This window comes from Octopus bimaculoides, chromosome 13 (assembly GCF_001194135.2).
Source record: "Octopus bimaculoides isolate UCB-OBI-ISO-001 chromosome 13, ASM119413v2, whole genome shotgun sequence".
NCBI lineage: Eukaryota > Metazoa > Mollusca > Cephalopoda > Octopoda > Octopodidae > Octopus > Octopus bimaculoides.
The window spans coordinates 16,941,138-16,963,536 of NC_068993.1; the positions used below are offsets into that span (position 1 = coordinate 16,941,138).

The 22,399-nt window shown below is 36.1% G+C and overlaps 1 protein-coding gene and 1 long non-coding RNA gene across 2 annotated transcripts in view; one reads left to right on the plus strand and one right to left on the minus strand.

The window, feature by feature from the left end:
- The window catches only part of LOC106881088 (uncharacterized), a 465,749-nt gene that overhangs the window by 225,161 nt on the left and 218,189 nt on the right, over positions 1 to 22,399 (plus strand). The gene's annotated exons all lie outside the window — the stretch shown is intronic.
- Positions 14,923 to 22,399, minus strand: part of LOC128249274 (uncharacterized) — a 23,150-nt gene continuing 15,673 nt past the window's right edge. The window contains exon 3 of the long non-coding RNA XR_008265364.1: positions 14,923 to 16,441. This is a non-coding gene — a long non-coding RNA (uncharacterized LOC128249274). The remainder of the gene's footprint in view (positions 16,442 to 22,399) is intronic.

The following is a 22,399-nucleotide window of genomic DNA, read 5'->3' on the forward strand; positions in this document are numbered from 1 at the left end:
TGGTGGTGGTGGTGATGATGTAGTAGTAGTAGTAGTAGTAGTAGTAGTAGTAGTAGTAGTAGTAGTAGCATGAATCTAAAGGAGCTTTGTTTTGCTATTTCTGACCATATAAAAGTTCTGTCATTTATTCAAGAAGGGCTAAAGAGGAACAAACGAGTCATCACCATTTCTGTCAGTGTGAGTGAGTATGGTTAGCAAGGAAAGAAAGTTGGTCATTAAAATAGGAAAGAGGAGGAAAGAGCATCAAAAATGAAACCAACACATGTCATACAACTGAGCATGTGTCATCATTGTCATGGTGGTGGTGTCCGCTTTACATTTGCTTTTTACGCTGGCATGAGTTGGATGGGTTGTTGCTACTCTCTTAGATGGGTTGAAGGACCACATCTTTTTCATCTTATTATTTTCCTTTTGTTTCTCCTCTTTTTCCCTTTAGCTTGTTTCCCCACCACTGTCATACCCTATGACAGGAATTCTATATATGTGCGTGTATGTGTGTTATATATGTGTGTATATGTGTGCGTATGCATGAGCGTGTGTGTAAATTGCATCATTTCTTCTGTCGTAACTTGCCTGAAGGACCCTGTTCAACCACAGATTTATTTCCTGCAAGTTTGACAAATACCTGACAATGAAATTGTTGATTTCCAGATAAGAAAGAAAATGTGTGCCAATATTTATTACTTTCCCAAAGGTATTAAAGAAATTGGTAAAACACTGACTTCAGCATTATGTGGAACATGTTCTGGTTTCCATCTTTTCAGAATTAAAATAGTACCAATTACATTTTGAGTTTGGTAATATTGGCCTGTACTCCTTCCTCTTCAAACTTGTATCTTTCCATCAATTCAATGTTAGAAGAATGGGCAAAATTTTTAGAGCAACAGATATAATGCCTTGCAGTGTTAGTTAGAGTTCCTTATTTCCTGAGTTCCAATCCTGCTATGGTCAACTTTGATCAAATAAAGTAACAGTCAAATACTGGAGTCAATATAATTGATTATTCTCTTTTCTGAAATATCTAGCCTTGTATCTGATTTGACTCTTAGAAAAAATGTTTTGTTGTATATCTTTCACTTCTCGATGGACTCACTTCAAACACTACTGAGATTAACTTTGCTTTTCATCTCTCCAGAGTCAATAAAATAAAGCACCAGTCTACTACTTGGGTTGAAGGTATTGACTAATACCATTCCCTCAAAAGTGCTGGCCTTGTGCCAAAATAAGAAACCATTATAAAAGTGGTGAAATGGCACAATCATTAGAGTATCAGAAAAAATGCTTTGCAGTATTCTGGCTATTTACATTTTGAGTCAACTTTGCCTTTCATCCTTTTGTGGGGTCAATGAAATAAGTACCAGTTTAGCACTGGGCGGAGATCAATGTGATCGACCAGCCCTCTTCCTTCAAATTTCAGGCCATGTGCCTAAAGTGGAAAGAATTATTATTGGTTTCATATTTTGACAGAAGGTCAGCAATTTCAGGAGTGGGAGTAAATCAATTACATTGACCCCTGTGCTCAACTGGTACTTATTTTATCATCCCCTGAAAGGATGAAAATCAAAGTTGGCCTCAGCAGAATTTGAACTCAGACCATAAAAACAGGCAAAATGTTGCTAAGCATTTTGCTTGATGTGCTAATGATTCTGCCAGCTCACCACCTTTGAATGGAATATTATTAATGCCTTTGTTTCAGGTTTGTAAGAAAATGATAATTTTCAGAACTGTACACATTGTGTGTGTGTGTGTTGTGTGTGTGTGTGTGTGTGTGTGTGTGTGTGTGTGTGTGTGTGTGTGTGTGTGTGTGTGTGTGTGTGTGTGTATGTGTGTGTGTGTGTATGTGTGTCAGAGAGAAAGAGAGAGAGAGAGAGAACTAGGAAATGGCTGAGCCAACAGTATCAAAAAAATACCTTGTGGTGTTTGGTTGTTTTGTTTTACATCCTGGTTATGTCCCTTTATACGTGGATCAACTTTGCCTTTGTCCTCTTATGCTCAGTAAAATAGGTAGCTAAGAAAATGTTGGGGTCAAAATAATCACTAGCCCTTGATGGTAGTGCCCCATTATGATCAAAGCCCTCTTACAAACACCAGAAAAGGAGTTAAAAGCAAAATACAAACTACAATGTGTTAGGGTTGCAATTCATTTAGTCACACAGTTTGTACAATTTTCAAAATTAATGCAATCTGTTGCACATCTGTGCTTACCTTCTTTTACTCATTTTGCTGGAGCCCTGCCTTGAAAGATTTTAGTCCAACACATTGATCTTAGTACTTATGTTGTTTCTTTTTAAAGTCAGTTACTTATTCTATCAGTTTCTTTTGCCAAAACACTAAATTATAGGGACATAAACAAACCAACTGGTTGTCAATTAGGGGTAGGCGTGACAAACACAGACATAAAGACACACACACACATACACATATGGGTTTCCACACAGTTTCCCTGTACCACGTTCACTTGGAAGCATTGGTCTACCCAGGGTTATAAGAGAAGATACCCAAAATGCTGTGCAGTGGGATTGAACCTGAAACCGCATGGTTGCAAAGTGATCTTCTCAACCACACAGCCATTAGTGCACCTATACATCAAGAATTTTAAAATTTATATTCTAGCCACTTAACTTTCCTTGATCTCATTCGTTCACAAATATGTACACAGTGAAGAATCAATCTTGCTGGTTTACTGATTCACAAGAGAACCTGCGCCAGTGAGAGAGTGCCTGTGTTGTTGCTCAACCGGGCAGACACAGCAGTCAAATCTTCAAATTTCATCCTGCCTCTCTTATAAAAAAAAAAGAGAACAAACGCAAACACACACACGCGCACACACATATATGGAATAATGTGGTCTTGGATGTATTATACTAATAATCATCATTTGAAAATCTTTGATCATAGTTTTACTCAATCACACCTGACCTAGGGCTACACAACAACAACTGCACACTTTAGCACTGACACTTTACACTCACAAACTTGCATTTCAATAAACAGGAAGAAAATAGACGATGAACATGAAATGATTTCAGAGGTTTTCTTCTTTCAATTTTACCTTCTTTTTTTTTTATGATTGATTCAACACATGCTGGTCTGTTAATTAACTCTTTTCAATATTAATCTATGTCATTACAATCTGCCATCCCCTGCCTCACACACACACACACACACACACACATGCATGCACACACACACACACTGGCACACACATTGAAAAGAAATACCTGTATTTGTATGTAATTATGCGGATTGTTTTCTTGACATCAGGATTAAGATTTAAATGGAAATTACAAGATTTAAAAGAAATTTCCAGGATTTTGATAGATTAACTCTATCAAGAGAACATATTACTCTAGCATGTATGTTCGGTTTAGATATGTTTGTGTTTTGGTGTAAATAAATACATACATAGAAGACCGACAAATTATTGAGAGATGATCAGCAGGTGGTAAGAAAGAAATGTGGAGATGTGCCAAACAATTTCTGATTAATAAAGCTATGATGTTTGAAGCATTTAAAAAAGAAAAAAATTACCAAAGCTTGTGACAGTATGGCTTGATTATAGAAAGGTGTTTAACATTATTCGTCATTCATAACTCTTGCGATCATTGCACTGCTGTAGTTGCTGCTGCTGAAATGCTTACATAGACTTCATTGACTCTCCTTAAATTGATCGCTAAATGCATGATGAGTTGTCTCTGGTGAAAGCAGTCTAACTGTGCTTCATTATATTTTGGTGTTAATTCCACTAAACTCACCAGCTCTACCAAACCCACTGGCATTTCTCCTACTAAACTCAGACAGTTTGTTGTTCAACGCTAGGTCTGGCCTCATTGAGAAGACAGATCTATGAACATAGTCATCCCTATGATGACAACTCCGTTTTTTTGGGTGTATCTAGGATTGTATTATCCAAGGTGTTCTTCCGTTTCCCAAGTTAGGGTGTGATTTGAAAATGATTTGGCAGCTATTTTCAGCATTTCGAGTGACCACATAGAAAAATGCTCCTTTATTGGCTCAAAATTTTCAGGTAGTTATATATTAGGGTTTTAATCGGTAAGAAACACATATAAGACCCCTGATTTTTTTCTCTGATGATTTAGTTATCTACATTAGAAATATATGCAATGTTGAGAAACAACTAAATTGAATAATAAACATCTTTTCACTAATGTAAGGATGACAGTTGGTGATAAAAAACATGTTTATACTTGACAGTTGAAGGTGGGAAAGTTGCTCTCTAATATCAAAAACATTCCAGAAGGCAGCAAGCTGCCAGAATCGTTAGCACACCGGGCGAAATGCTTAGTGGTATTTAATCTGCCATTATGTTCTGAGTTCAAATTCTGCCAAGGTCGACTTTGCCTTTCATCCTTTCGGGGTTGATAAATTAAGTACAGTTACACACTGGGGTCGATGTAATCAACTTAATCCCTTTGTCTGTCCTTGTTTGTCCCCTCTATGTTTAGCCCCTTATGGGCAATAAAGAAATAAGAATCATTTACACACCAGGTAAAATGCTAGTGGCATATTGTCCAGCTTTGGATCTAAGGCAGCAATGAGCAAGCAGAATCATGAGCACACCGGGATGGCATTTTGTCTGTCTTTACATTCTAAATTCAAATTCCACAAAGGTCAACTTGACTTTCCATCTTTTTGGGGTTGATAAAATAAGTACCAGTTAGACACTGGGGTCGATGTAATAGACTTTACCCATCCCCTAAAAATGTTGGCCTTGTGCCAAAATTTGAAACCAATATTAAAGACATTCATATTCCTCTGTCTTTTACACAATGAATGTTACAAATACCTAAACATTTATGAAAAGGTACCCAAAAACGGAAATGTGATCAATGATAGTAAACAAAAGTGTATTATTTCATCAGACTTTAACAAATACAGTTTATGTAAGGATCATCAGAAAACTAACTGGAAATAATTATGTGATGAGACTACTACAATGTTAATTTTTCTGGTGAATTCAGAATTCCTGGCATGTTTCAATCATATTCTGACCTTATTTACAAAGTAAAGCCCTCACAGTTACTTAGTGATTCTTTGATCGTTAATCTGTATGGTATCACTCAGACCACGTTTGCGAAACAACAACAAATGCACCAATCAGGTGCTCAGAAGTGAGGAGAGCAATGTCTTGTAAGAGGGTGTGAACAACAAAAGAATTATTTGGTTCCTGAAGATGTCTCCTGCAATCCCAGGACTGACAAATGGATTTACTTCAACACATACTTGAAAGACAAATACTCTGTATACCAATTAAAAGGATTTCCCAGAAATTTGAGAATAATGTCAATATATTGTCAGGAAGTATCAATTCTGCCAAATTATGTTACATTTCAAAGGTCATAATTTTGCTATACAATGGCTAGAAGTTGCTACTAAATACATGTTGAACAAAAGCAAGCATGAATTGCTTAAACCCTCAAAGACACAATTGAAAAGATTGATTATATTACATGTCTGTGGGAGACTTTATACATGATCAGCAGCTGCCCCAAAATGTCAAGATCCATACTACCTTTCTATGCAGTATGACATTGTTGCTAAAACAATATACAACACCATTGAAAAGATCACTGGGGATAAATATAGAAAATATTTCTGATATTCAATACATCCATATGTTTCAATGGAAGGAATATTGGTGGAACATTCCCATCAAATCTTCTAAACATAACAAATCGGATATGGTTGTCTGAGACAGAATATACAAAGAGTGTGTACTGTCTGTCGCAGTCAGTTGCCCAGCAGAAGTAAACTGTTCATTCTAAATCAGTGAGAAAAACTAAATATAACTAGTTTAAAGCAGGTATACAGAGGAACCACTTCATGGTTAGTCAATCTATTTGCAATAACAGATAAATCCTCAAATCACACCCACTTTGCATGGAAATTAAATGGTTTAGCCATGGGTGGACCAGCAATCTCTTTGATCATAGGTCTAATCAATCTTGAGTTGGACTACTGTTCTGAAACCTATAACTTCCCTACACAGATTTGAGATTTACATTTGTACATATTATACACTTCAATGTGTTATTAAATGTTTGATTATTTCATAAAACTGGAATTTTCAAGTCAAAAGTGAAATGTGTGTGTGTGTGAGAGAGAGAGAGAGAGAGACACACACACACAGAAAGAGGGGGAGGGAGACATAGAGAAAGCGCATTTCTTTCTTTGTTCATTTATATTTCAGCAAAGTCCTGCCTTATTTCCTGATGTGGCAAATAAAGTTGATGTAACTGGTGTGGCAAACAGCATAGGTGTCTCAGCTGTTAGTCTTATGGAGTCAAGTTCCATGGCTGGTATGGTAAATGGAGAGAGATGTTATGCATATGGTGTGATAAATAGCATAGAGTGTTATATATGATACAACAAATGGAGTGAGATATTGCGTGATGATGATCATCACCCTTTTAATGTCCAGTTTTCTATACTTCCAAGGGTCAGATGGCAATAACTGAGGCAGATTTTCAATGGCCAGATACCCTTCCTGTCCACTTACCTGTTTCTTACCTGTTTGCTATGGCCAGATACCCTTCCTACAACTACTTACCTCTTTCCAGGCAAAATAATGCTTTTTCCATGGCCAGACATGCTTTTGCAGATCATCGGAAATGAATATCAATATTTGTATGGCAATGATACTGATTTGCAACTTACACTATGTTAAGACAAGGAGACAAAAGCATATATATATATATATATATATATATATATATATATATATACACACACACACACACACACACACACACAATCACAATGGGTTTCTTTCAGTTTTCGTCTCCCCAAATACAATCACAAGACTTTATTCAACACAATACTGATGTAGAAGTTAATTGCTTTTGGTACCATGCAGTGGGACTGAGCCCCAAACCATGTGGCTGGAAACAAACTTCTTAACAAAAAAGGATCAAGGCCATACCTAGTATGCTAAATGTAGTAATAAAGCGTAGGAGTAGGCAATGGTACAAATGGAATCTAAGAATGTTAATTCTTTCAAAAGTTTCGCATAGATCAATTCTTGAATGTATTTCAAATTGAACAATATAAGCTTTTAAATAGGGAACAAAAAATATGGAGAACTGATAAATATGATGGCATTTAATCTTTTCTCCATAACTTCAACATTTCCCAGGGGAGGGGAACATGGACTTAACAATTTAATTTCAGTGGGATATTGAAAAAAGATTGAGAATTTATTACTACATGGAAAATTCCATTAAAAACGTAATTGAATATATATGATTTACACACACACACACACATGCACACATGTGTATATATATATATATATATATATATATATATATATATATATATATGTCTGTGTGTACACAAATACACACACCTGTAAACTCATGCACATGTACAAACAGAAACACACAAATGTAAAAGTATATATGTGTATCTGCTTACTTACACATATGTGTGTACATGTGTATACACATATACATATATATAATGTGTGTGAGTGTGTGTACACACACGCAAACATACACATACATGTAGCTACATAGATATGCATGCAAACAAAACAAAAGACCACTCGTTACATTTTATAAAGTTTATTTATTTGTATTAACTGACTCAGAATTACATTACTTCCAGTTTCACAGAAGTGAGTTTCACAAAACTGAGACAAACACTCTTGAAGTAATATAAATAATATGTGTGTGCATGAGAGCTTGTGTGCGTGCGTGCTTACACACATACACATAACACATATGCGCATCTTATTCAATAAGCACTGGCATTGCTATGTGGTTTTGTTGTGTTTTTTTTTTCAACCATGGGGTAGGTACTGAGTTCAGTCCCACTGAACAACACATTGGGCAAGTGACTTCTACTATAGTTCTAAGCCAATCAATGCTTTGTGAATGACTTTGGCAGACTAGGACTGTCACACACCCTTTGTGTGTGTGTGTGTGCGTGTGCACATTCTGCATTTCACATGCAAAAGCACTGAGCTTCAGATAGTGATATTTGTTGATATCATGTTGTGGCTCTGCACATTCAGAGTGAAAATTCTTGACTTTGAAAACACGTATGTATATGAACTAACATATGTGCACATCATCATCATCTTCATCATTGTTTTAATGTGCGCTTTTCCTTGCTTGCATGGAATTCACAGATGGAATTCACAGAGACAGATATTTCTATGACCGGATGCCCTTCCTATCACCAACCCTCATTTGTTTTCAAGTAAGGTAATAATTGCTTTTCCCTAAAGATGTTTCCATGGAATATCAGAAACTATGGAAACCACTCATATGATGATGATGCTCATTAGAAATTTCAAATAACATCAAGACAAGAAGCCACACACATTACACAAACCACATATGTATGTACATACATACTTGCATGCATGCATGCATACATACATGCATGCATACATACATGCATGCATACATACATACACACACACATACATACGGTCAAGTCAAAAAACTGAACATTGAAAATAACAATTATATATATATATATATATATACACACACATATGTATATATCATCATCATCGTTTAACGTCCGCTTTCCATGCTAGCATGGGTTGGATGATTTGACTGAGGACTGGTGAACCAAGTGGCTACACCAGGTTCCAATCTGATTTGGCAGACTTTCTACAGCTGGGTGCCCTTCTTAATGCCAACCACTCTGAGAGTGTAGTGGGTGACTTTATGTGCCACCGGCACGAAGGCCAGTCAGGCAGTACTGGCAATGGCCACGCTCAAAATGGTGTCTTTTATGTGCCACCGGCACAAGTGCCAGGAAAGCGATGCTGGTAACGATCATGCTCAAATGGTGGTACCATCACGATTTCGCTTTCGCATATGGTTCATATGTACAAAAAAAAAACAAAAGGCAGAGACATGTGAGAGAACAAGCAAGGTGTATTAGTTTGACATATCAGGATTAATGGTTCTACATGCTGAAATGACCAGAAGGAAGAGGTCAGTGGAATGGGATATAACAGTGACCTGGCTAAACTGGACCATGCAGGCGCATGTGTGTATGTAAGGTTGATGTGTGTTAGTGTATATGTGTGTGTGTGGGCAAGTGCATATGTATGTATGTATGCATCAACAAGATGAGCATCTTTCAGTTTCTGTCAACCACTCACAAGATTTTGGTCAACCTGCATAGACATACATAGTTATGTACTCACACACTTGCTCATACATATGTATATATGTATATGTATCACGATACATCTATGTTACTGGGATGTGCTCTCAGTTTAGTGTAGATAGGCAAGTCTACCTACCCAAATGAAAACTGTATATGTGAAAACTGTTAAACACCAAAAAATTATTTTCAATTCCTTATAAAATTACTAATTCGTGGTTGTAATTTAGTGTCATTCAGCAAATGGCTACCATTTTGATGTTACACAAACACATATTGCTCTGCCTTTCATGTTTAATGTATATACTAAGTATAGCAGTATTAATTGTATATGCCATGGATCAGCTCCCTAATACAAAAAATATAGTGAAAAATAGAAGCAGAATGATATATGCTCACATACTATATCATTACAAAGTGAGAAATGTGCATGATGTGTATGTTGACATTACATGTCTTTGATTGTGTTGATTGAGCTAATTTTAAAATATATTTTTATTTTATGCAAGTGTATAAAATAGCAATATTGAAAATATGTGTGTCTGTAAATAAAAGTGTATAAAGATTCACAAATATGTGTATTGATATGTTTGTTGACATATGTACAAATGTACAACTACATGGTTTTTTTTTTACCTAAATATGCATTTGTGTAATTGGTGGGGTGTTATGTAATCTCATCATCATCATCATCTGCTTCATCCTCATCATTTTATGTCTGCTTTTCATAGATTGGATAGGTTGATTGAGTCAGTTCTTATTCAGAGATACAGCTCACTTATATGCTTCATCTTTAATATGTCCTCCTCAACAATAACCACTTTACAGAGTGTACTGAGAGCATTTTAAGATGGCACCAGCACTAGAGAAGTTGTATTGTCCTCTGCAAGACTAAAGAGTCCTCTCTTTTCCATGTTTTCTCCATTATTTCAAAGCAAATGAAATCAAAAGAGTAAATAGAAGATAAGTGTATGTGTGTAATAGAGAAAAAAAGAGTTGTAGGACTGAGAGTTTGATAAGAGAAGGAGTAATGGAAGCAAGAGACAGTGGTAGCTACATGATGGTTGTTGGTAAGGAGATTGAATAGAAAATATCATGAATGCATGATAAGATAACAAGAGAGAATGAGAGTGATACATATCAATAATAGAGAGGAGGAAGCTGGTAAGTGAAAGTAGTTGATGTCAGCAAAATGTTGCATGGAAGAGAAAAAAATGATGGCTGGTTGTAGAGAAGGGTAACAAATATATATAAGTTAGATGCTATCATTTTTGACACAGACATGAAGATCAAAAGGAGGTAGTGTGATGAAGGCTGATGGTGCAGGGACCAGATACAGACAGATAATATGTTATCCCTTGTAACACAGGCAGTGTGGTACAATGAGTAGTAGAGAAGGTGAGTGGTAGATGAGAGGGCAACAAAGATGGCAACAGATTGAGACTTATCGACATTAATAAAAGTGGAATTCTATCTGTCTATCTGGGACCCCTGTATCTCAGTCTATATTTGCTCTACATAGACATATCATACCTTTTTGGAATCAGGATGATCCTGGGATTGAAAATATGCCCTTCATTTGATTCTTGATCATTCAGCATTGGGATCTAATTTAAAAGCATTTAGGTTGTTATTTCTAGCAGGTGAAGCTTAACTGATTCATACCATCTTGGTTGGCATTTGACATATTACATCAGAGATCAAGGGGGAGATAAATGACATTTGTTTCATTTCTTTTACGTCAAGATAAGAACTTTGAGACAAATTGGCCAACAGTTGGAATTCAACTTTGGACTGGAACAGTGGAATGATTGCATTACAGAATTAATCCTCAACCGTCCTTAACCTCTGATCAAACACCACTGGGGCATAGAGTCATTATAGACACATTATAGTCATACTATTTAGCTCTCTTTTAGTTTGGGGCTGCAGGCTTAATTAGCCTCCTGCAGGAGCTAGCTTAAAAGTCCACACAGAGTGTGACTTTCAAGCTAATCTGCAATATAATGGGTATGAAACCCAATGTATATACATATTATCAGGTAATGATAATCTTTTACTCTTTTCTATTTTCATTCATTAAACTAGGCATGGGTAAACTTTTTCAATAAGTGGACTGCATAAGACAAGGGTCATCAACAGGTGAGCCACAATACTAAAGAAATTCAAGGTTATTTTTCGTTAGGCTTGGCATTCAGAAAGTCCAGTGAGCTGCAGTTTTCCCATGACTTCATTAACCTTTAGCATGTTGTAGACGCATCATGTTGCTGTATGAGTTTTCTCCCTTCTCAATGCAAAACAAAGCACCTGCAGCTACAGGAGAGAAATTACATATGATACCATGATGTTCCTAAGCATGCTAAAGGTTGTACTGTGGTCATTTTCAGACATTGCTTTGAAGGATTTTGTTGCTCAAATTGATCAGTATCATTTTTGTCTTGTATCATTCTGTCAATCTCCACTTGCTAAACTACTAAGTTATGTGTACTTAAATAAACCACCACCAGTTGTCAAGCAGAGAGAAGCAGATATGTCAAGATATATGTGACAAACTTTCCGCATAGTTTCCGACTACCCGATTCACTCACAAGGCATTGGTCAGCTCAGCAGTATAATGGAAGACACTTTCTCAAGGTAACATGCAGTCATGTTGAACCGAAGCCCAGGAGATTGCAAAATAAATTTTATAACCACACAACTTTGCCAATGAAGGTTTCTAACCCAGCATATAGAAATTTTAATTTCTCTTGTAAACTTGTTATTGTCGGTCACTTGCATATAAGCATTTATTTTAGTTTGAAGTAAATGCATGTCAATATTTATTGCACAATATTGCAGAGACTTTTTTTTTGTTTGTTTCAAACTCCTTAGTTTGTCCCTTAAAAACCTGCAGCATGTAACAGGTTGCCATCACTGCAATAGGAGAGCCAATTAAGTGTATCCGTTTTCAAAGAATCTTGTAGATGATTTATTTGAAGACTCACCAGTAGTATGTCTGCTTTATCAGCCTTTTTTTTCTGTGGATTTTTTTTTCTCCGTATATTAAGAAGCCTGTAGTCTTCTACTATAACCTACACTGTAACTCTACTTCCAGACACCAAATTTTACAAAAATTATTTCATATATATATATATATATATATATATGGGAGAATATACAAAAAATAACAACAGACGAGGACAGGTGGTGTAAATAACAAAAGTATATATTAATATATATATATCTTCATATATATATATATAGATACATATATATATATATAGATATATATATATATATATATATAGATATATATATATATAGATAGATAGATATATGAAATCATAATTAACTCTAGTTAATTATGGTTTGGTAACATACATTTTGGCCTAGGGGTTTTTTCGGTCTTCTATGAATTTGTAAGCAAAAGTCATTATTCTTGCATTAAATTGACTTTTTTTGTTTTTGTTTTTTGTTTGTTTTATTCATACTATGCAATTTAAATATATTACAATAATTATTTACCAACCTAACTAGATTATTTCTTCCAGCATCTAATTATTCTCTTTGATTCAAGTTTACCAGATGACAGCTTCCATCCAGTTAATTCACCAAATTTATGGACAGTATAGAATGAGTCATAGACCTATGAATTATCTTGACATTGCCAGAGCATAACCTAAACTTTTGATTTCCATTGCCATCAACATATTGTGCACTTTTTTCCTTCTTGTCCTTTCTGCTAATCCATTTCAGTATAAACATTCTCTTATCTTTCATGATATGCAAACAGAATTTACTGATTCCGGCTCTTTCACAATAAACTTACTTCAACCTTGACCAGTATAATTTGACAAATAAGCAGTACAAATCTTCACAGCCAGAGATATATTTCAGGCAAAAAAAAAAAAAAAAACCCACCTTTAATTTATGCAGCAGTGTGATTCTATTTATTCTCTCTTTCTCTCTCTCTCTCTCTCTCTCTCTCTCTCTATATATATATATATATATATATATATATATTTATACATATATTATTTTTTGTTCAGATGCATAGATCATAACAAAAGTTGTAAATATATCAGAATGGCTTCTCTGGTTGAACCCTGTTGGCATTCAGATCAATAAATACTTGCTCTTACTGCTGCCTGGAATATATCATTAACACTTACATACCATTTCCATTCTGGAATCAGCTACTCTTGAGATGCTCTCAATAACAGATATATCGAAAATTCTCCACTAAAGTAGAGTCACTTTAAGTGTTCATAAACTGAATTGGTGTTATGTAAACTAAACGGCTTCTGTTTTCATTACCACAGACTATTGCTCGCGAATTATACATTTGAAATGAGATCAACTTTTATAACCTATTAGAAATTTTATGCTGATTAAGTCTTGAGTTGTGATGTTTTTACAGTGATAGATCAGAAGTTGTATGATTTAGTAGGTGTTAGTTAAAGTCATTACTGTGGGCCACTGTCAAATAAGTATAATGGAAGAAAGATCGACTTTTATGGAATGTTAAAGAATCGTCATGCTATGGTTCCATCCCAGACTTAATAGTACTCTCTGAAAGAAAGTAGAACACTAAACCTACAGTTTTATGTCTCCCTGTATAAGATTCGTCTAAATCAACTTTGCCATTTTTCTGTTCTTTTGTGTGAAGATTGTGAGCTTGAATAAGTTTGTATCCCTTTGCCTCTGAGATCAAGAAAAATTAAGATTTTCTACTTCTACTACAAAAGAACTATCTTGCAGCATCAGATTCCCATTCTCTCCATGCTACATGAATTTCACTGTACATTCTTTGCTGGTACAGGCCACTACCAGTTTTCTCAAGTTGTTTTTCTTTTCACTGTTCTTTTGTTCATGTGCCTTCACATTACACTATAGCCTTCACATTATACTATAACTTCCACATCACACTATGGCCTTCACATTACACTATGGCCTTCACATTACACTATGGCCTTCACATTACACTAGGCCTTCACATTACACTATAGCCTTCACATTATACTATAACTTCCACATCACACTATGGCCTTCACATTACACTATCTGCCTTCACATTACACCATGTACCTTCACATTACACTACATTCATTCACATTAGGCCATCTGTGATCTAGTTTTGTTGAGTGTTGGATTCATTATTGTGAGGTCATGTTTTTGATTTAGGCTCTTCATTTCATGTTACTCCAGTCCTCCCTGTTGTAAATGAGAACAAGTAAGAATTGGGGTTAACCTGATGACAAATTTGCATCTCATCTTGCTGGAGTCTTCAATCATTGAAGTAGTGATTACCTGACATTTCGTTTGTGCTACAGAAAATTCATCACAATAGCCCAGGTTTCCCATGGCCTCTACACCCACATACAAACACACACACACACACACATGCACTTCAATTTATTTTAGCTATCATAGATAAGACTATGCTGGAGCATCATGTTTAATTTGTTGAATAAAATATGTACTTAATAAAATAAGTTAAATAGATAAATAAAACACAATAAATAAGAACTTAGTTTACTATCAATAATAGTATTGATTTAATATTGTTTTACAGTCTCTTACAAGATAGATAACTGCGTTGAATAATTCTGCTTTTAGTATTCTTACCAACTAATCACTTATCTGTAAAATATGTTCTATCTACTCCTTTCATCCTAGTTTTTTTTTTCTTTTATTCTAAATGGTGTCATTTAGTTGTTTGATAAGTCAGTGAAGAGAACTTATATATAGTCACTCAATTTGCTAGAAATAGCATCCAAAAATCCCTCAAGTTCCACTCTGTCATCATTATTGTTTCAAAATCCACTTTTCCATGCTTGCATGGGTTGTATGGAGTTTATTGAAGCAGATTTTCTTTGACCAGATGCCCTTCCAGTCACTAACCCTTACTTGTTTCCAAACAAGGTAATATTTCCTCATGGCTAGGCATGTTTTGCAGAAGACTGAAAATGAATAACCTTCATTTACAACAATCACACAATGTCTTAAAAAAAAAAGGAAGGACCCACTGAACTAGTAGATTTAGATGCAGGCATGCTCTGAAGTTAAGAAGTTTGCTTCATGTTCATAACATTCTGGGTTCAGTCTCACTGCATGCCACCATGAGTAAATGTCTTTTACCATAACTGCAGATCAACCAATGCTTTGTGAATGAAATTGGATGTAAACTGCACAGAAGCCCATCCAGAAGTCAGGTCATCTGTACATGTTCTGTGGCAGTAGACTTAAGCGCTCACACAGTTTAACACCACTAACTGGGCTTTCAGTACTTTGTAACAGGTATTTGGACCAAGTATCTGGTCTGGAGATAGCCTAAGGGTTGTGGGTTAATCTTTCTTTAGTCCAAGCAGCCTTGAGACTTTGGCTAAGCTATAACCAGTAAAACAGGAAGAAAAAAGGTGAAATGGTCCTGGCTAGAACGTCAGCATCACAAGTCATCAATATCTACATACCAGCTGCCAGGAATGTGTTTGATGTGTAAAATTGGTAGACCCAATAATATTAGATCGCAATATTTTGTGGCTATTTAAGAAATGAGTTTGAGGATGGTTAATGGGTTGGATGTGTTGTTGATGAAGGAGTAAGAACTCCTGAAATATAGCATATACACCCATTACCCATTTCTCATCTTCAATCTCATTGTTGTTTACATTAGGCATACTTGGATATGAAACATCATAACATGTCAGTGCTGGCTATAATTTCTACAGAAAACCTGTACAGATAACTAACCACATGCTTATCAATCACATGGTTCTGAGTTCAGTCCCACTGTATGGCACCTTGGGCAAGTGTCTCTTACTATAGCCTTCAGCCAGCCAAAGCCTTGTGAGTGGATTTGGTAGACGGAAACTGAAAGAAGCCCTTTGTATATATATATGTGTGTGTGTGTGTGTGTGTGCGTATATGTTTGTGTGTCTGTGTTTGTCTCCCCACTATCGCTTTACAACAGATGTTGGTGTGTTTACACTCCCATAATTTAACGGTTCAGCAACAGAGACCAATAGAATAAGTACTAGGCTTACAAAGAATAAGTCCTACTACAAAAGAACTATCTTGCAGCATCAGATTCCCATTCTCTCCATTCTACATGAATTTCACTGTACATTCTTTGCTGGTACAGGCCACTACCAATTTTTTCAAGTTGTTTTTCTTCTTCAGTGTTCTTTTGTTCATGTGCCTTCACATTACACTATGGCCTTCACATTACGCTATGGCCTTCAGGCCTTCACATGACAGTATGGTCTTCAACTAAAGGTGTTGCTCCAGCGTGGCCACAGTCAAATGACTGAAACAAATAAAAGGAAAAGAATAACCTTAACAAGTCTTTTATCATAAGTCTGCTGGATCGAGGCTGTCATTGGACTAAACAGCAGCCACAGCAAAAAATCTAGTAACTGTTATATATTACCTGTCATGTTTACATGTTTAGTCTAGCCTAAAACATTTCCTTCATCATTAAGTACTTCTGATTCATCTTATTGAACTGTTCTATCAGTGCAAGCTTAGTTGTGTTAAGAACTTTGCTTTCATTCATGTAGTTTGGGGTTCAGTCCCACTGTGTAGCTTCTTGGGTAAGCCCATCAAAACCTTGTGAGTGGATTTGGTAGACAGAACCTGAAAAGAAGCTTGTCATGTGTGTGTATGTGTATGCATGTTTGTGTGTACTCTTGTCCATGTAAATGGTTGTTAATGAACATCGCTGTTGTACAAGTGATGTTGTCCATTTCCAGTTTTCCATGTCCGGCCATAGGAAAATATTACCCTGCTAAGAAACAGGTGAGGGTTGGTGATAGAAAGAGCATCTGGCTGTAGAAACAAAATTTGCCTTAAATAATTACATCTGACCCATGCAAGCATCGAAACGTGGACGTTAAATGATGGTGATGTTCATTTGGGCAATGAATTATCATTGATCATTGCTGATTGCTCAAATCTAGTCCAGAGTAAATAGTAAATAGCAATTACAATATACCAAAATCATCACTACTGTTGCTACTACTGCTGTTGTTGTTGTTGAGCCATAAGTCATCTCCAATCTAACAAACTTATGATCAAAGTCATTCCTACCATGACCATTTCATGGTTTTAAATTTATGATTAACATGACATTATCTAATGTATCCTTTCTTTTCCAAAGACAGTTGGGAGTGATATGAAGGAGATTTGACTGCTATTTCTAGCAGGTTCAGTAACCACATAGAGCCTTTTTGTTGGCTCATCTTTGTTATTATTCTCATTGAATTATCATCATCATCATCATATTATATTATCATGGACCAGAGAAATTCCTCTTTATTATTATGGTGAACTTTAATGGAATATTCACAGATCTAAACCATTTCTTTCCAAATCTGATAAATGTCCCAGGGTATTGAACCATCAATTTTCAGATATAAAGTTCAGTTCCATTGTGAAGCATTCCTTTGTGTGTCTGGCCAAATTAGGTGTTTCCTCCCCACTTTGAATTAGTATCTGAAGGAATGGGCTATGGTCGTGTCTTTTACAGGCCCATCTGATACTGATGAGATTGGTATTGGCATTTGTCTCAAACAATTGTAAGGTTGCAAGAAAGGCTGTGCTCCAGAGGGCTAACATTCTGGAAGGAAGGATTGAGAATAATGGTTAATGCAGGGCTTGGGAGATGGACATTCTATGGGTCATAGGAGATGGAAAGATGATTGAATCTGGAGTACCTGAGTGGAGGTGATACAAGACCAACCAGCCCTGAGGTGCTGTAGCAAAGGCAAAGAGAGGAGACAGCATGTCTGTGACTTAGAAGTTGGAGTTTGTTGGTGAGCAATTTCATGTCAATCAAATAGTCTTTCTTTAGATGTAGTCTCGGATACCTGCATGTGTAGAAGCATTTGAGAGGGGGAAGAGGTTTTATGCCCAAGTGTCGAGAGGCTAAAGTATGATCGAAGGTTAAAAACAGGTGTCTTTCTATAGGGGAGACACATGACTACCTCATAATATATAAGGGTGGGAAGTAGTAGCTGCAAAGAAGATTGAGGTGGTTAAGATGGAATGCCAGAATGAACTCTCAACATGCTATATTTATATTTAGAAATCTTCCTTAGTTATTGTAGCTTAACCCTAAACCAGTACTGCTTGCACACATACCTTTGGTCAAAAGTATTCTTTCTACAACCATCCTTACTGGGATACTTATTGTTATTGATTGTAAATAGCTGAAGAAGAAACTAAAACAGGATCTAAGTTTAGGCTTAATACAAGAATTAACCCTTTAGCATTCAGACTATTCTGTCAAATGTAATGCTTATTTATTCACTTTGTTTTGAATTTATCCTCCATTGTCCAGTAGTCTTGAGATTTCAATGATGAGAATATTTATTTTTGGACTGACATTGTAGGGTAGATACGAGAAGCTGGAAGCTGGCCAGTTTGAACATAAACCAGGTAGAATATTTTAACCAGGTATGGCTGGTTTAAATGCTAAAAGATTAGACTTAGAATTTTTATTTAGCAAGTTGTAATTGAAATTACTTTGTGCATTCACATCGTGTTGTGTCATTATGACATTCTCTCATTTAACACAATCCTTAAAATACATTGAATTTCTTTTTCCTTTCTCCTTATTCCATCTCATAATAGCTTCCTAGTTTGTATCTGTAAACCCGTCTTAGAGATAAGGTCTCTTGGAATAAACATCTGGTCTTCCCAACACTTACAACACAACAATGCTGGAAGTGGGGCATAGAAGATGGGATGGCATTGTTTGGGGGTGGGGGTTGTGTGGTATCTGTATTGATAGTCATCTTTAACAAAACCAAACTTCTTACACAACGTAGAAGCTTCTAAACCCATTGATTGTCCAATAGAGGAGGACAACATTGTTGTACTTGCTTGTAATTCTTGTGCAATGACTAAGCAAAATGGTATTGGTTTTTTTTTTTTGCCACTGTTCTTGTCATATCAAACCAACAACCACTATAAACTAAACAAAAACCATCAGCAACAAAAACAAAAATGAAAACAATAAGGAATAGAAAGACAAAATCTCTGGAATAATTCCTCATGACTGAACATTTTTATATTATTTTTGTAGAACAAGATCATGCCAGTTGTTAGTAATACTTTGTTTTGTTTTATTTGTCTTTATTTTGCCTGTGTTGTTGTTGCTGTTGCTATTACAAAGAAATAATGGTATGCTTCACTTATTCTGTACAGAGTCGTGATTGTGAAGTTGCATCGCACCAGGGTAATTTATTAATTATTCTTTACAATAGCATTTGTGGATCCCTGCCACATTTTTCTTTTTTTTTTTTTTTTTACAAGGAAATACCTGTATTTCTTTTCTAGTACTACCACCAATGCCAACCACCACCACTACCACCACATCATACCAATACCAGCACCATTGTAAAGCTACACCAGACAATGGGTATTTATTAATTATTAAGTATTCTTGTAATAAACTTTCTGGACTTCAAACTGCCCGACACCGACACTCCCTTTTTGTTGATTGAAGAAATAGTAACTTATATTACTTTTATCCTGTACTACTACCAACTTGCAACAACCACAGTATGTGCCATACCTGTACTACTGCCATCAGTACTAAGAATGCATTGCCACACATATCAGTAACATTAGGCTTAACAGACCAAAGCTACTACATAAACAAAAACAACAACAATGACAAAGTACCATCTATGGTTGCTGAACCTATATTGCTAGAAATAGCAACTAAATCTCCCTCGTGTCATACCTACCATATTAAAAAAAAAGAAAGTAGCAAGAAAGACACATAGAACAGTGTGGTTCTATATTCTCCTGCAAAGTTTGTGTTGGTCATGGCTGGAATGCCTTTGATCAGCCTGATCGGAACAGACTCAAGGCTAAGCAACCTCAGTAACTATAATAAGCCAACAAGGGAGTCTGTACATAGTCACATGGCTTGCTAAAAATAGCAGCCAAATTTCCTACAAATTATCTTTTTATTTGTTTAAGTCATTAAGACTGTGGCCATGCTGGGGCACTGCCTTGAAGAATTTTTTAGTCAAACTTTTCAACCTCAGTCCCTCTTTTTTTTAAAAAAAAGCCTAATACTTATTCTATTGGTCTGTTTTGCCAAACTGCTAAGTTACAGGTATGTAAACACACATTTTTGATTAGAGATTAGCAGGATCTGGCTAACTTGGGATTAAATGTGAACAAATATCATGAGTTAAAGATAATGGCTTGTAGGTGGTTGCTCGCCCAGCTAGAAATAGTAACCAAATTTCCCTTAAATCATATTTTGATGTCTTAAATAAGGTAGTGCATATTGAGTAATGTAATCCTAAGTATATTGTCTCTGAAAATGAGACTAAATGGCCATAGTTGGAATGCTTTTAACCATTGATCAGCTTGGACTGGCAGACCTGAGTTAGACGAGAAAAAGCATCATCATCATCATCATCATCAATAATTGGTACTATCAAACCAACAATAGGGCTTTGACGTGCTAGATGCAGCAGCTGTGTCCCCTTCAAATGAAACCTTCAATAAGGGCACAGTGGAGATGGATACATTTTATGATGTAGTCCTAGAAAGAATCTCCTGAAATGACAGAATGGCCCTGGCTGGAGTGCCTTTGGACTTACTCATACAAAAATCAACCTGGGACTAAATAACATTAACAACAGCTGTGTAACACACACACACACACATACACACACCACCACCACCACCACCACCACCACTACTACTACTACCACTCACGAAACTGCCCCAACTAATACTACCACCACCACCACTACCACACCATCAGAGTTCCTATTACAACCCCTACAATTATTATTGTCAACACATCATCATTAGTATTACTACTACCACTACTACTATGATTACTTTTTTTTTTTTATTCATTCAATAATTAATTGATCGTTTTTCAAGGTTGACTATTTGATACAGTTATCAATTATGACTACCTGTTAGTTGTAGCATGACAAAGGTGGTAGCTATGTCTATATATGTGTGTGTGTGTGTGTTTTGCTTTTTGTGTCTGAGGATATTTATAAATGAAAGAGGCATGTGTGAGAGAGAGAGAGAGAGAGAGAGAGAGAGAGAGAGAGAGAGAGAGAGAGAGAGAGAGAGAGAGAGAGAGAGAGAGAGAGAGAGAGAGAGAGAGAGAGAGACAGACAGACAGACAGACAGACAGACACACCGACAGACAGACAGACAGAAAGCACGTGTGTGTGTTTGTGTGTTTGTCAGTAAGAGACATAAGCAGGGTGTGGTCAGGGAGAACCTGTGTTTGTATGCTTGTGTGTGTGTGTGTCTTAGAGAGAGTGAAATGTGAATGTGTGAGAAAAAGAAAGCGAGAATGTGTGTGTGTGTACACACATGCTTGTGTGTGCGCGTGTGCACTTGTATTTACATGATTGTTTTTCTATGTGACTACACAAAGTTTACAGCTGCCACATTTGTATGTGGACACAGGACTACGAAATAATCTTTTATAGACACTTGCTAACATACATACAGCAACATCAAAACTAACAACACATTTTCACTCCACCTCACTCGCTCCTAAATACTTTGGTCTTAGTGAAGTGTTAGTTTGCTATTTTCTCATTCAAACAGCTTGTATGTCTGCAAACTAGCGTTCCAGACGAATTGCCAGGTTCAGCCAACCATTTATTGAGCTAGGCCTTTGTAAAAATGCCTGTTTGCTTTTGTTCTTTCTTCTGTAACACTGTCTCTTGCCTCTCTCTACTTTATTGGCTGCTTTAATTTGTAATGTTTTATCAGGAATATTGACCCACTACACTAACCAAGCATGCCTTCTAGTCTGAAAGGCCTGATAATGATATTAATACTAATAACAATATCAATAAGTATATCATTTTGTTGTCATCCACCCATAGACAAATGCTGTTGTAAAATCATTGTTGAACTCCCAGACTTCGAATTCCCCCTCGCCCCCACACCCACACACCCAACCTAATAGCAGCCATCCACTTCCGACCCTCACCTCTTCAAAGAGATTTGGCATGAATAAAAATCATTTTCCGTTATTTATTCTAACATGGCTTAATCTCAGAGAAATTCTTGTCTGATTTATCATCTCTGGGAAAGCCCTCGCAGGATTTTTTCTTTCTGTTTTCTTTCTCCTCTTTCATACGTTTACTTTATATATTTACAAAAAATTAACTCCGTGACTTTTTCTTTCATTAACCTAGTTAATTAACTGTTTGCTACCACTGCTGTGTTTTGAATTACCCATAGGATCTCTCTC